Below are 13,216 nucleotides of genomic sequence, written 5' to 3' on the forward strand. Positions count from 1 at the left end.
CTGCCTGCAGCCACTGCCCTCCCTGGGAATGTGCCAGGCCTGGGCCCGGGGACGCTCTGGAGCTCCACAAGATCAAACAAATAAATAAATGCCATTAAACCATTCCCTGTTGTAGCCCTGGGAATGTCCCAGCCTGCTGGGCTGGGTTAAAGCAAACAAGGCACACAGACCTTCGTGCCACAGTCTAATTCTATGATTAACTAATTGGGTTTGAAAGGACTAATGCCAGCTAAGAGGCTTTTCTTCGGCACAGCCGAGTGGATGATCAGAGGAGATCAACACAGCAGTGTACGAGCCAGGCCCCTGGAAATGTGTTTGTCAAACAGAGCTTGGCTGGGCTGCTGTACAGCCCAACAGGTTTAGGAGCTCCATGTTTAGGGAAGTCCCAGGAGCATCACAGGATGGAAAGAATAACCAAAAGGTTGTGCTTTGATCAGTTTTTATCTGGGAGGTGTCAGCAGCATGTGCCACACCTTCCCCACCCACTAAGGGGCCAGGAAACTTCAGCTCATTCCTTGGACACCTCCAGGGATGGGCACTCCAAACCTCCCTGCGCAGCCCTGCCAAGGCCTGAGCACCCTTTCCATGGGGAAATTCCTGCTGCTGAATTCAGCTCGGTGCAGCAAGGAGGAAAACATCCCTCAGGACACCTGGCAGCATCCTGCCACACACTCCTTTATCCATGCCTTGGGAAATGATTCCCTTTCAGCTAAAAGAATGTGAAATCCAAATTAGTGCCTGTGCCCCAAACTGCCAGTGCATGAATTAGCATGAGTTAACCATCCCTAAATCACATTCTGCTGTTTATTCCATTTTGCTCATGATGTCATTTTTCTCGCCATTACAGTCACAGAAATAAATGATTTCACTTCTGCAGCCCCACTCCGGATAAAGCAGAGCTCTGGGAAGGATGGAATATTTATGTTAATCAGCTCCGTGCCTGCCCTGCCATTCCCAGCCCTGCTCGTTTGTTTGTGGTGCCACTGCTGATTACCCACTTTGGGAACAGAGTGCTGCAATCACGGGGGGCAGGCAGCAGCTCCCTGCCACGGGGGGCTTGGATCAATCTCCTGATCACAGCCGAAATCAATCTCCTGAATAAATTCCTGTAACTTTTCAGTTTGGGGCATTCATTAATTAATGTTACTGATTGCAAGGAGAGGCAGGTAGAGCTTGAATCAACATAAAGAAGCACCATGGACAGCGTGAATGCAGACCAGAACTGGGGCTGCTGGAAACACAAACTGAGGGATGGAAGGGCTTTGGTGTCTCCTAATTCAGCACCCTCTGAAAAGGAAACCCTGCTCAGCCCCAGAGCCAGAGATCCCACACAGCCTGTTCATAACTCAGCGTTTTCCTGCTGCTTTGCTCATGCTGCTGCTTGGGTTGTTCAGTTTGTTATGGATTTCTTTGTGCTTTAAACCCACCTTGAGCAGAACGTCCCCCAAGGAGTCTCCCAGCACGGAGCCAGACTGAGCCCTGGCTGGGTTTGGGGTCACACAGACAAACCCATCCTGCTGCTCCAGGGGCTGCTCCTCCCCAGGATCCTCCCAGCACAGTTACCGGGATGCTGCGTCTGGAATGCAGGGCTGAGGAATTACAGGTGCTCGGGTACTGCCCAGGCACAGCACCTGGAGCTGCTCCCTCTGAAACGGGGTAACTTGGGGGGGTTGGTCACAACACCCTGTCACCCCACACCTCTGTGCCTCACCAGGAGAGTCCCAGAAGCACAGGATCACTTAGGAAAAGACCTATAGATGATTGAATCCAGTTGCTCCCCAGCACTGCCCAGGCCACCACTGACCAATGTCCCCAGGTGCCACCTCCATAGGGCTGTGAAACCCCCCAGGGATGGGGACTCCCCCAGTTCCATTTTAATCAGAAAGCCCCAATTAACACCAAAGACCGAGGCCAATGCCCCACTGCCCATCTCACATCTGGATTTCCCTGCTCCTCCTCACCAACCTTTGGAGATCCCTCTTCCCACCTCTGCCACTGAGCAATATCCACCTGCATCCCACAGGAACGAGGGGTTGGGATCCCAGCTGCTTCCCACAGGAACGAGGGGTTGGGATCCCACTGCCCAGGGAGTTCCCCAGAGCTGAGCAGCCCTGGCTGCAGCCAGAGTCCACCTTTGCCTCCAACATATTCCAGCCTTTCCTTCCAGCTGCTGCAGCAGTGAGGAATTGAACAGACACAGGGAGGACTCGGTGCTTTCCATCAGCTGGAACAAAACAGGATTGGAGGCAGGCAGAGCTGATAATTAGAAAATCAACTCAGTCTCAATAACAAAGCCCAGCAACAGAAAGCCCCAGACAGAAGAAGCTGGAATGAGAGAAGAGGTTGTTTCATCCTCTCATTCCTTTTATTCACAAAGGAGAAAATGGCTCTTTCCCTCAGAATTTTGGTTTTGGAGGAGTAGCCGGTGGGCAGAACAGATTCCTTCGTGCTCCCTGTGTCACCTGGCCAGGCTGGAGGCTTGGAAAGGCCTCTCCAGGTGAGCTCCAACGGATGCAAAAGTGTAAAATATTTCCTACTCCAGTGTAAACCATGGATCCCAGTTCCAGCTGTGCCCAGCAGGAGCAGCCAGCTGGGAAAGCCCGTGCTGGAAGGAGGGCACAGCAGGATACAGCAGGGGAGGACCCCACCCCTCCTGCAGCCCCTTCTGCAGCCCCACACTGCCCATTTCCCTCAGCTCCATGTGCTTTGGGCATCCTGGGCAATGAGCCAGAAACAGAATCCCAGAATGGTCTGGGCTGGGAGGGACATCGAACCCACCCAGTGCCACCCCTGCCGTGGGCAGGGACCCCTCCCACTATCCCAGGCTGCTCCAAGCCCCAACCAGCCTGGCCTTAAACTCTATTTTCTTAAATATTTCAGATCTGTGTTTTTATCAAATTTGACTTTTCCATGCTCCGGTGGGACCTGCTCCATCCCCACGACTCCTCCCAGGGACCTCCCAGCGATTTCCTTCATCTCACACACAAAGCAACAGCCCCCAAGCGTCTGCAAGAACGACCCAGCAGCACATTCAATAAAAGCTTTCCCTCAATTAGTGGCTTTCTCTCAATAATTACTTGCCTTGTTTTGAATTAGGGACTGGGACTCCACTGATCAATTGACCGATTGGAAAGATTGATTCCCACCGTTGTTCCTGCAGTTTGGTTTTCCTGGGATGATGCTTCTCCACAATTTTCCAGCTCCTGCAGCCCCAGGGGAGGAGCAGCTCATTCCCCCACACCCGGGGATGCAGCAGAGCCTCTCCTGCTTTCCAAAGACAAGGGTTAAACATTAACAGCTAATTAATTTAGAGATTGATCTAAACACTGGCACAGGGTGCCCAGAGCAGCTGGGGCTGCCCCTGGATCCCTGGCAGTGCCCAAGGCCAGGCTGGACATTGGGGCTGGGAGCAGCCTGGGACAGTGGGAGGTGTCCCTGCCATGGCAGGGGTGGCACTGGGTGGGCTTTGAGGTGCCTTCCCACCCAAACCCTTCCATGATTCCATGTTTGTGCCGTGTGAGTGTCACACCCAGCCAGTGTGTTTGTGCAAAGACTTTTAAAAAACTCTTTTTAAGCTTTTCCCAGTCCTTAAATATCCCAGCCCTTGTCCCCTCTGCCTCCTGCGTTTTCCCTTTGCTGTCCCTCCCCTCCCCAGGGCTTGCAGGGGATGTTACTCCATGCTGCCTTTCCCAACAGAGGAATCAAATCCTGACCCAGAGGGTTTCCAGGGAGCTGTCCCAGGTTCAGTGTGAGCAGATTGGGTGTGCAGAGTTCATCCCTTGCAGGCACATTTCTCCATGTGCCGTGAGGGGATCAGGCCCTGTGAGCCTCACAGCTCCCAGTCACACTAACAAACATGTCATTGTGCTGGGCACACCTCTAATGCCCCCTGAAAAATACGGGAGCCTGCACAGGAATTCTGGGCACCTTCTCCAAGGAGTGAGTGAAACCCACTGGAGCTGCAGGACGGGGCAGGATGCAGCACATTCCCCCACACTGGGAACACGAGAGGACACCTGGAATCCTGTGTCCAGTTCTGGCCCCTCACTGCAGGACAGTCCTGGATGGGCTGGAACATGTCCAAGGAAAGGAACGGAGCTGGGAAGGGGCTGGAGCCCCAGGAGCGGCTGAGGGAGCTGGGAAGGGGCTCAGGCTGGAGCAAAGGAGGCTCAGGGGGGACCTTGTGGCTCTGCACAAGTCCCTGACAGGAGGGGGCAGCCGGGGGGGTCGGGCTCTGCTGGCAGGGAACAGGGACAGGAGGAGAGGGAACGGCCTCAGGCTGGGCCAGGGCAGGCTCAGGGTGGGCAGCAGCAGGAATTTCCCCATGGAAAGTGCGCTCAGCCTTGGCAGGGGCTGCCCAGGGAGGTTTGGAGTGCCCATCCCTGGAGGTGTCCAAGGAATTCCTGGAGGTGGCACTCAGGGCTCTGGGCTGGGGACAGGGTGGGCATCGGGCACAGCTTGGACTCGATGGGCTGGGAGGGCTTTTCCAGCCTCAGGGATTCTGGAATTCTGTGACTCTGTGTGATTCTGGTGTCTGTGCACTCTCTGTGCACTTCCTTGCCCCTTTCCATGGGGAAAGGGGCAAGGAAGGCACAATTCTCATTAGCTGAGACCAATCAATTGTGGGATCAATTGAACAATCTGCTGAGCTGAGGGAGCACAGACCTTGCTGACTCTCCTTTACTGCTCCCAGATAATCTGGTTTGTTGCCAAACCCTTATGACCCTTTACTTAACTCAGAAATGGGGAGGGGCATTAAAACTATTTCCCATTTGCTTATTTACAGTTTTATATTAGATTAGATTAGATTAGATTGTATTTTTCATTTGTAAGCTATGGCACAGGGTGCCCAGAGCAGCTGGGGCTGCCCCCGGATCCCTGGCAGCATCCAAGGCCAGGCTGGACAGGGTTGGAGCTCCCTGCAAGCTGTCCAAGAGCACTCTGAGCCAGGTGAACCCTCCCCTCTCAGCTGGCTGGGACAGAGCCCTCTGTGCTGCTGCGGACTGAAACAGAGGTTTTTCCCTGGTTAAATGCCCTGGAAAAGTGCTGGAGCCGTGTGGGTGCAGGGGAGCAGCAGAGGAAGGAGCCCAGGCCCTGCTGCACGGCACTGCCAGAGCATGGAAAGGGCAGAACACAAATCCCAAACACTCTGCTACAAAGGGAAGAAGCCCAGCCTTGTTCTCCTTTCTCACTGAAGCACATTAAAAGATTAACGAGGGAGGTGTGATCGCCAGGAAAAGGCACAGGGATTTCCATTAGGCAGTGCCTAAGCCCGAGCAGATCAGCAATCCCAGCAGTAATAAACCAGCTCCTGTGATCCTCGCAACAGACACCAGAGCCTTCTAGCAGCCCACAAGATTAAAGAAATTACTTCCATAAAGCACGATCTGCTCCCCTTGCTGGGCCTGGCTTAGTCAATCAGGGAGGAATACTTTCCCCTGCTAAAAAGAAACTTTTACAATGACACTTCCTTGCAAAAATGAGACTTTTCAGTGATAAGAAAATCCAATTTCCTTTGATCTGGCTCTGCAGAGCAGTGACTGCAGGCTGGGGGGTGTAAACCTCTGCTCAAGCCTGCCCAGGCTTAACTCAGTCCCTTCTGGTTCCTGCTCAAGGAGGAGGAGAGTCCCTCTCCCAGCACCTGGATATCAGCACCCTGCTCATTCCAGCTGCTCTGCCCTGAGCCTGCACTGGATCCCAAACTCGGCACTTGCCAACAGCTACAGAGAAAAACTGTAATTCTGGGATGGAGCAAACTCCGTTATGTGTGTGAAAGAACAGGAAATCCACGCGGAGATGGTTCCGGGCAGGTCCATCCCTGGGAACATTCACGGCCATGTTGGACAGGACTGGGAGACCTGATCCAGGGGAAGGATCCCTCCTCACTGCAGGGGCTGGAACTTGGTGACCTTTCAGATCCCTTCCCAGCCAAACCATTCCACAATTCCACAATTCCATGACCTCAGATGGTGCTTTCCACCCTCGGTCCCGTATGGGAGGTGTCAGGAACCTGCTCCAGAGACCCCCAGGATTCAGCCAGCTCTGTCCCAGCACTGGGCACTGCCAGCGAGCCGAGTGACCACTGCCCGGCATTCCCACTCCATGGCATTCCCACTGCCCAGCATTCCAACAGCCCAACATTCCCACAGCCCAGCATTCCCACAGCCCGGCATTCCCACAGCCCAGCATTCCAACAGCCCAGCATTCCCACTCCATGGCATTCCCACTGCCCAGCATTCCAACAGCCCGGCATTCCCACAGCCCAGCATTCCCACTCCATGGCATTCCCACAGCCCAGCACTCCCACAGCCCAACATTCCCACAGCCCAGCATTCCCACTGCCCGGCATTCCCACTCCATGGCATTCCCACTCCATGGCATTCCCACAGCCCGGCATTCCCGCTGCCCAGCATTCCCACTCCATGGCATTCCCACTGCCCGGCATTCCCACTGCCCAGCATTCCCACTCCATGGCATTCCCACAGCCCAGCTTTCCCACAGCCCAGCACTCCCAGGCAAGGGCAGGAGGGACACGAACCAGGACATCCGTTCCAGCCCAAGATGAGCCGTTCCCCTGAAGGTTCCGAGCAGGGTTCCTGCTGCTCCCAGGCCTGTTCAGTCGGGCCCAGGAGCCCCCAGCTGCTGCCACAGCCGTGTCCCAGCAGCAGCCAGGGAAAACCAGCTCTGGAAATGCTGTGGGAAAGGAGTCCAAAGGCAAAATTCCATTTGCCTTGTGCCTCCCCTGTCCCCCTGCAACAGCTGGGAACTCCTGCTCAGCATCCTCTGCTTTGGCATTTAACCATTCCCCAGCCAGGAACCCACCAGGGACTGTAAATATCCGGGAACAGCTTTGGGATGGTCCCAGAAGCGCACGTGGGAACACAGAGCTCCCTGGATAACAGCTCGGAGGCATTTCCTGACAGGAGCTCTCCTGCTTGCAGAGAACAGAAGTAGCTTCAGTGGCAGGCTGAGAAAGCCCTTGCTCGTTATATGGGTTTATTATTTCCCGAGCTCTGGTTAATCACCCTTTTGGAGCTCTGTTTGCTAATTGAATGCTTCCCCTTCCATCAGGAGCTGAGGGGAGCAGGAGCTGCAGGAGATGTTGATCGCACACATGGATAAGGACACGGGGCTGCTCAATGAGCCTGGGAAATGAGAGATGTGTATCCGCCCTACATCAGCCATGGGCTTCATTATCCCTGTTCGGGGGCAGCTCCTTGGCAGGGGTTGGGATGTGGGAAAGGAGCTCCTCAACCCCCCAGCCCCATGCTGGGTGCTGCACTGGGCAAAGGCAGGGCAGAATCCTGGCATGGTTTGGGTGGGAAGGGACCCCAAAGCCCATCCAGTGCCATCCCTGCCATGGACAGGGACACCTCCCACTGTGCCAGGCTGCTCCCAGCCCCAATGTCCAGCCTGGCCTTGGGCACTGCCAGGGATCCAGGGGCAGCCCCAGCTGCTCTGGGCACCCTGTGCCAGGGCCTGCCCACCCTCCCAGGGAACAATTCCTGCCCAATATCCCATCCATCCTAACCCTCTGGCAGTGGGAAACCATTCCCCCTCATCCCATCACTCCATTCTTTGGAAATTGTCTCTTTCCATGGTTTTTGTCGGCTCCTTCAGGCACTGGAAGGTCACACTTAGGTCACCCCAAAGCTTCTCCTCTCCAGGCTGAGCAACCCCAGCTCTCCCAGCCTTCCCTCCCAGCAGAGCTGCTCCATCCCTCTTGATCATCCTTGAGTTCCTCCTCTGGCTTGGCCCCAGCAGCTCCAGGTCCCTGCCATGCTGGGCCAGGACCGGGGCAGAATTCCAGGTGGTTCTCCAGGAGCTGTACCAGCAGTGTTGGGAGGAGAGGGCTTTGCTGAACAGCCAGGCAGGTTTGGAACAAAATCTCCCTTTTTATATCCCCCAAGCATAAATTATCAGCTATAACACATAATTGTGGGGAGACAGGGAAATGGTGGTGAGAGAGGGAGGAAAACAAAAGTTAAATGAGTTAAACTGTAAACACAAACAGGTTTTCAAAAGGATAAGTGTGAAGTAAATGAACCAAAACTGGCTTAAACACTGGGGAGAGTGGATAATCGAGTTCAGGAATTAGAGTGAAAAACCAGGAGCTGCAGTTTAGAAGGACATCCACGGGGCAGAATACAAAGAGATCAGGAAAGTTGAGTCAAGCATAATCCCACCCTGGCAGGGTTTGTGCTGGGCTCACAGCAGACAATCTGCTGGGCCCTGTTACCTGTTCTCCTGTGGGTTTGGCTGCTGTGCTGCTTCCCTGCGTGGGGGCGGCTTTGGGATGGGCTGTGGGACACAGGGAGCTGGTGCTGGATCAGGGCACAGCCCCAGATGCTCGATGGAAGCCAAGAACACCTTCTTTCCCTGGAACATTTCCCTGCATTGCTGGGAAGATGCAGGGATGTGCTGCGAAGGGATACTGCCTATTTTCCCATTACAAGAGTCATGTCACAAGCACAAGGCAGAAGCAGAGCTGCTGAATATTTCACGGGAGAGCCCTCGGCAGCACGGGAGACAGCGGGAAGATGGCTTGGGAATGATTCTGCCTGTGGAGTGCCAGCTGAAGGTGGCTCTGTTTATTACTGTTTGTTAAATTTGGGAGTGATGTTACTGCACTCAGATATTTATGGGATTTATGGATCCCATATCCATTTGCTGTAGAGAAGGGGTCACACTGGGTATAAACCCAGCACAGGGCTGGGGTAATTCCCGTCCCTCCCAGCAGCAGCTCAGACCGCCCCATAAACCCCATGTGTTCAGCACAGTCAGAATAAATGCTTGTTTGTAGAAATAGGAATAAGAGCCATGTGCCAAACCATCTGCTTGTGTCATTACTGTCACGGGGGCTGAGTGACTCCAGGCTGCCAACCCTGAGCTCCAGCACGGGCTGGCACCGCTGCCTCGGGAATTATCGAGGGCAGCAGCCACCATGGGCTCCCCAGCTTCGTTTGTTTTCCTTGGCTGGCTTTTGCTTAATTGGGAATCAGATTGGAGCTGTCTGCACTAACCAGGAACGTTTCTGATTCCCTGGGACTGGGAGCAGCTTGGTGCAGCAGGTTTCCCTGGCAACCCTCAGATGCTCATATGGAAGTGTGGCCCTCGGTGCCCCACCCAGGGCTGATCCCACAACATGTCCCAGTCAAGGAATACACTGCTTTTTCCTATTCCTTAAGATCCAGCTCCCGTTGCTGGGAGAGGACTGCTAAACCCACATCAAGGAGCCACTGGGAGGAAGGTGGTGAGATTAGACACGTAAAGCCTTGTGTTCCTGAGTGGAGGAGCACTGCTCACCTTGTCTGCTGCTTCGAAATAAACATATTAGAGAAAAACCCTTCTCCTGCCCAACACCAGCAGCTCCAGCTGGAGAACACAAAGGTTTTATCAGCACCAAGGTTTTATCATGGACAGATAATCACCAGCTCCTTACACAGCCCAGGCAGCAGCTGACAACTCCAAGAGGGAAATGAAATCCTCCCAGAGCAAGCCTCCTCAGCGGGATTAAAGGCATCGAGGAACAGGGGCTCATGCAGTGAGAACCCCTGCCCGAGCCCCCAGGAATGTGCTCTGGGAGGAGCAGGAGGATCCGGGTTTGTGGCTGGTGCTGGGATGGGAACCCAACATCCCCTCTCCTGAGCTCTCTCCTGGCCCTCTGCATAATCTCCCCTAGAATTCCCAGGGTACAAAGCAAACAACCTCACAGCTTTTCTGGTTTGCTTTTCCCCAGGATCCCCCTCCCAGGGCAAAACTTTTCTCCAGGCAGAGGACAAGTGTGGAATACTTAAAGACACAGCAAAGTTGAGAGAAAAAAGAGAGGGACAAACACAAACCAGGCGGGCCCCAGGATGAGCGTGGTGGGGAGCACAGCCTTGCTGGAAAGGGGAATCCCTTCTTCTCATGGAATGTTCCTCACTGGATAACCCTGGGGAGGCTCACAAAGCTGTCCAAGCAAGAGGTGGTTTTGGGAAGAGCTGAGGCCAAGCCATGGGATAACACAGGCCCAGAGGAGCCTGGAATGGGAGGGAAAGGACCTCAAAGCCCATCCAGTGCCACCCCTGCCATGGCAGGGACACCTCCCACTGTCCCAGGCTGCTCCAAGCCCCAGTGTCCAGCCTGGCCTTGGGCACTGCCAGGGATCCAGGGGCAGCCACAGCTGCTCTGGGCACCCTGTGCCAGGGCCTGCCCACCCTGCCAGGGAACAATTCCTTCCCAATCTCCCATCCAGCCCTGCCCTCTGGCAGTGGGAAGCCATTTCCTGTGTCCTGTCCCTCCATGCCTTGTCCCCAGTCCCTCTCCAGCTCTCCTGGAGCCCCTTTAGGCCCTGCAAGGGGCTCTGAGCTCTCCCTGGAGCCTTTTCCTCTCCAGGTGAGCACCCCCAGCTCTCCCAGCCTGGCTCTAGAGGGGCTCCAGCCCTGGGATCACTCCATGGCCTCCTCTGGGCTCTCTCCAGCAGCTCCAAGTCCTGATGATATTGGACCCCAGTTCTGGACTCACCACTCGCAATACACAGAATAATTTACAGAAAAACCTGACTCGTGCAGCTCGTGGAAGCAGAGAGCAGGATATTCCTGCTCTTCGTTTCATGACTGGAATTTGTAGTTTCCTCTGTTTTTTAAATTAAAAGTCAAAATGGATTTTTTCAAAAACTGCCCAAAGCAAATACTTTAATTTTTAAGCAGTTCACTGCTCTGCTTTCCCCAAAGCATCCCAGGGCAATGGAGTTTCTGGTGTAGCAATTTCAGAGGCTGACATGGAGCAAACTCTCACTGTTCACTGCTGAGACCTCAGCAACAGAAAGCAGCGGCAGTGATCTGAAAGATTTCCTCATTTTTAGTTAGTGAGAAGCCAAAGCCCCATCAGTGCCTCACCTGGGCTTCTCTCCTATCAGTGCCAGAAAAGAGGGACCATCAATTCTGCTGTGCTGAGACCATTCCTGGCTCTTCAACTCATCACTGACAGCCCACACCCACCCAGGGACTGCAGCACCCAGAAACTCCCTTTATTTCCAGCAATTCCCTTTATTTCCAGGGTAGCAGCCCCAGGGGTTGGTGAGAGCCCAGCAGGGGTGGCAGGAGCAGCAGCCCCAGTGGCAGCACTCCAAATGTCACCTCACCTTCACCAAGTGGGGTTCCCCAGCCTGGACCAAGTGCTCCACGTCAGCAGATCCCACTTCAAGGGCACCGGAGACCCAAGGAAGGCTCAGGGCTGGGTTCAGATGTGCTGAGGTTGCCCTGCAAAGGAAAGGGCAGAGCAGCTCCTCCCCAGTGCCCACAGCCCTGAGCCAGCCCCATCCTGGACAGCGTGGGGGTGGGAATTATCCCAGGGGAGAAGAGTTGCAGTGTCCCTTAAAGGGACTGCTGTGGGGCCAGAGTAACACCCGGGGAGGGCCAGGGCTGGGAGCTGCTTAGAGCCAGGGAATCCCAGAACTGGCGAGGCTGGAAAAGCCCTCGGAGCCATCGAGTCCAACCAGCCCAGGCCACCCCTGCCCCGAGTGTGTCCCCAGGTGTCACCGCCCCAGGGCTGTCACAGCCCTCCAGGGATGGGCACTCACCACAAACCGTGCAGACCTGCTTCCTTTGGCCACGGGCAGCTTTGGGCACAGCTCCCTCCACTCCCGGCTCTCCTCGCTCTGGGAATCACCAGTGGCTGCCGCAGGAAGAGGATTTGCCCTGGGTTTGTAACACCTCAGCTACACTGGATATTTTAGACAACATAGGGGCAGCTTTTGTTTCAAAATAAAGCCATAAAAACACCCGGCTGCAATTTGTAAGATCTGTGCAGAAGATCCAGACACATCAACCTCCAGCTGACTGTGTTTGAATTATTAAATCAATATTTTATTCTTTTAGGAGGAAAAACATCACATCTGAGGGGAAAATTATTTTTAATACAAACAAAACACGGGCCTTGAAAGTCCCAGCCTACTGTGCCTACAATGACAGCTCCTCAGATGGAGAAGGTCTTTATTAAAAATGCTCTTTAAAGTTAAATATATTCTTGTTTTGCAGGCAGTGCCTGTTCCAAGCAGAAGCACAGCTTTGCTGTGATTCCAGGGAAAGACTTCTCTCTTCAAAGGAGAAAAAGGAGAAATACATTTAAAAGATATTTTGTTTCGTGGGGTAAAGCCTGACCTGAGAACTGAGTGGTTTGGGTTGGAGGGATTTTAAGCCCATCCAGTTCCAACCCAACACCTGCCACTGTCCCAGGCTGCTCCAAGCCCCAGTGTCCAGCCTGGCCTTGGGCACTGCCAGGGATCCAGGGGCAGCCACAGGGCTCTGGGCATTTTGATGGTTAATCCCAGCTGGTGTCATTGGTTCCAAACCAATGATGGCCAAATTGATTCCAACAGGAAAATGTGGAAAAATTCATTTAGAAAGATTTAGATGAGTCCTTCCAGCTCAGAAACTTTCCAGTAGGACTGGGGACTCCAGTGTCCTTGAAAAGTTGCCTGAAATGTGCACCTCAAACAAGCAGGAGAATTTACAAGGACAGGGGTTTTTCCTCTCTAAATAGATAACAAGCTCAGGAAGAAGAGGAGTGTTCAGAGGATGTTCAGTGAATTGGCAAAGATTTCTTTGCCTTTTTTTAATCAAACCCTTCATTTTTACCAGCAACTACCTCCAGAATTACCAGCTACAGAAGGCACTGGGGGGAAGGAGATGATATTTAAGGTCCCTTCCAAGCCAGACCATTCGATGATTTACCTTGGAAATTGTTCTTAGAGTTAAATATTGGCAAATTATTCACTTACATGGAGAAGGAAAGGGAATGGGGCTGTGGTCTGCAATGAAGGTGAGAGGTCAGGATCAGCTCTCTAACTGCAAAAAAAACAACAAAAAATATATTCTTGATTTTTCTCCCAAAGCCAAACCCTGCTGAGCACCTGGATAAGGAAATACAGCGGATCAGAAAGCAGTTGTAGGCTCCTCCCTCACACACAGGAGAGGAGAGAAAAAAAGTCCAATTTAGAGCAATTTTGACAAATATGAAGCATCCAGTCAGGGCTGAACGCAGCACCCAGTTCCCAGCCAGCTCCAGATCTCTCCCTGCAGAAAAACTCCGTCCCCTTTCCAAGGAAAAACATCATTTCTGCATTCCCAGTTTCTCCCTGTTTTCCCTCCCTGTGTGGAGACTTTAAACACAACAGCCTCAAGACAAGCACATGGAAGAAACCCATGGAAAACTGCCGGGATCCAAGAGAGCT

This window comes from Corvus kubaryi, unplaced genomic scaffold (assembly GCF_017639235.1).
Source record: "Corvus kubaryi isolate FWS band 111438036 unplaced genomic scaffold, C.kubaryi_AGA036_p1.0 138, whole genome shotgun sequence".
In the NCBI taxonomy this organism is placed as follows: domain Eukaryota; kingdom Metazoa; phylum Chordata; class Aves; order Passeriformes; family Corvidae; genus Corvus; species Corvus kubaryi.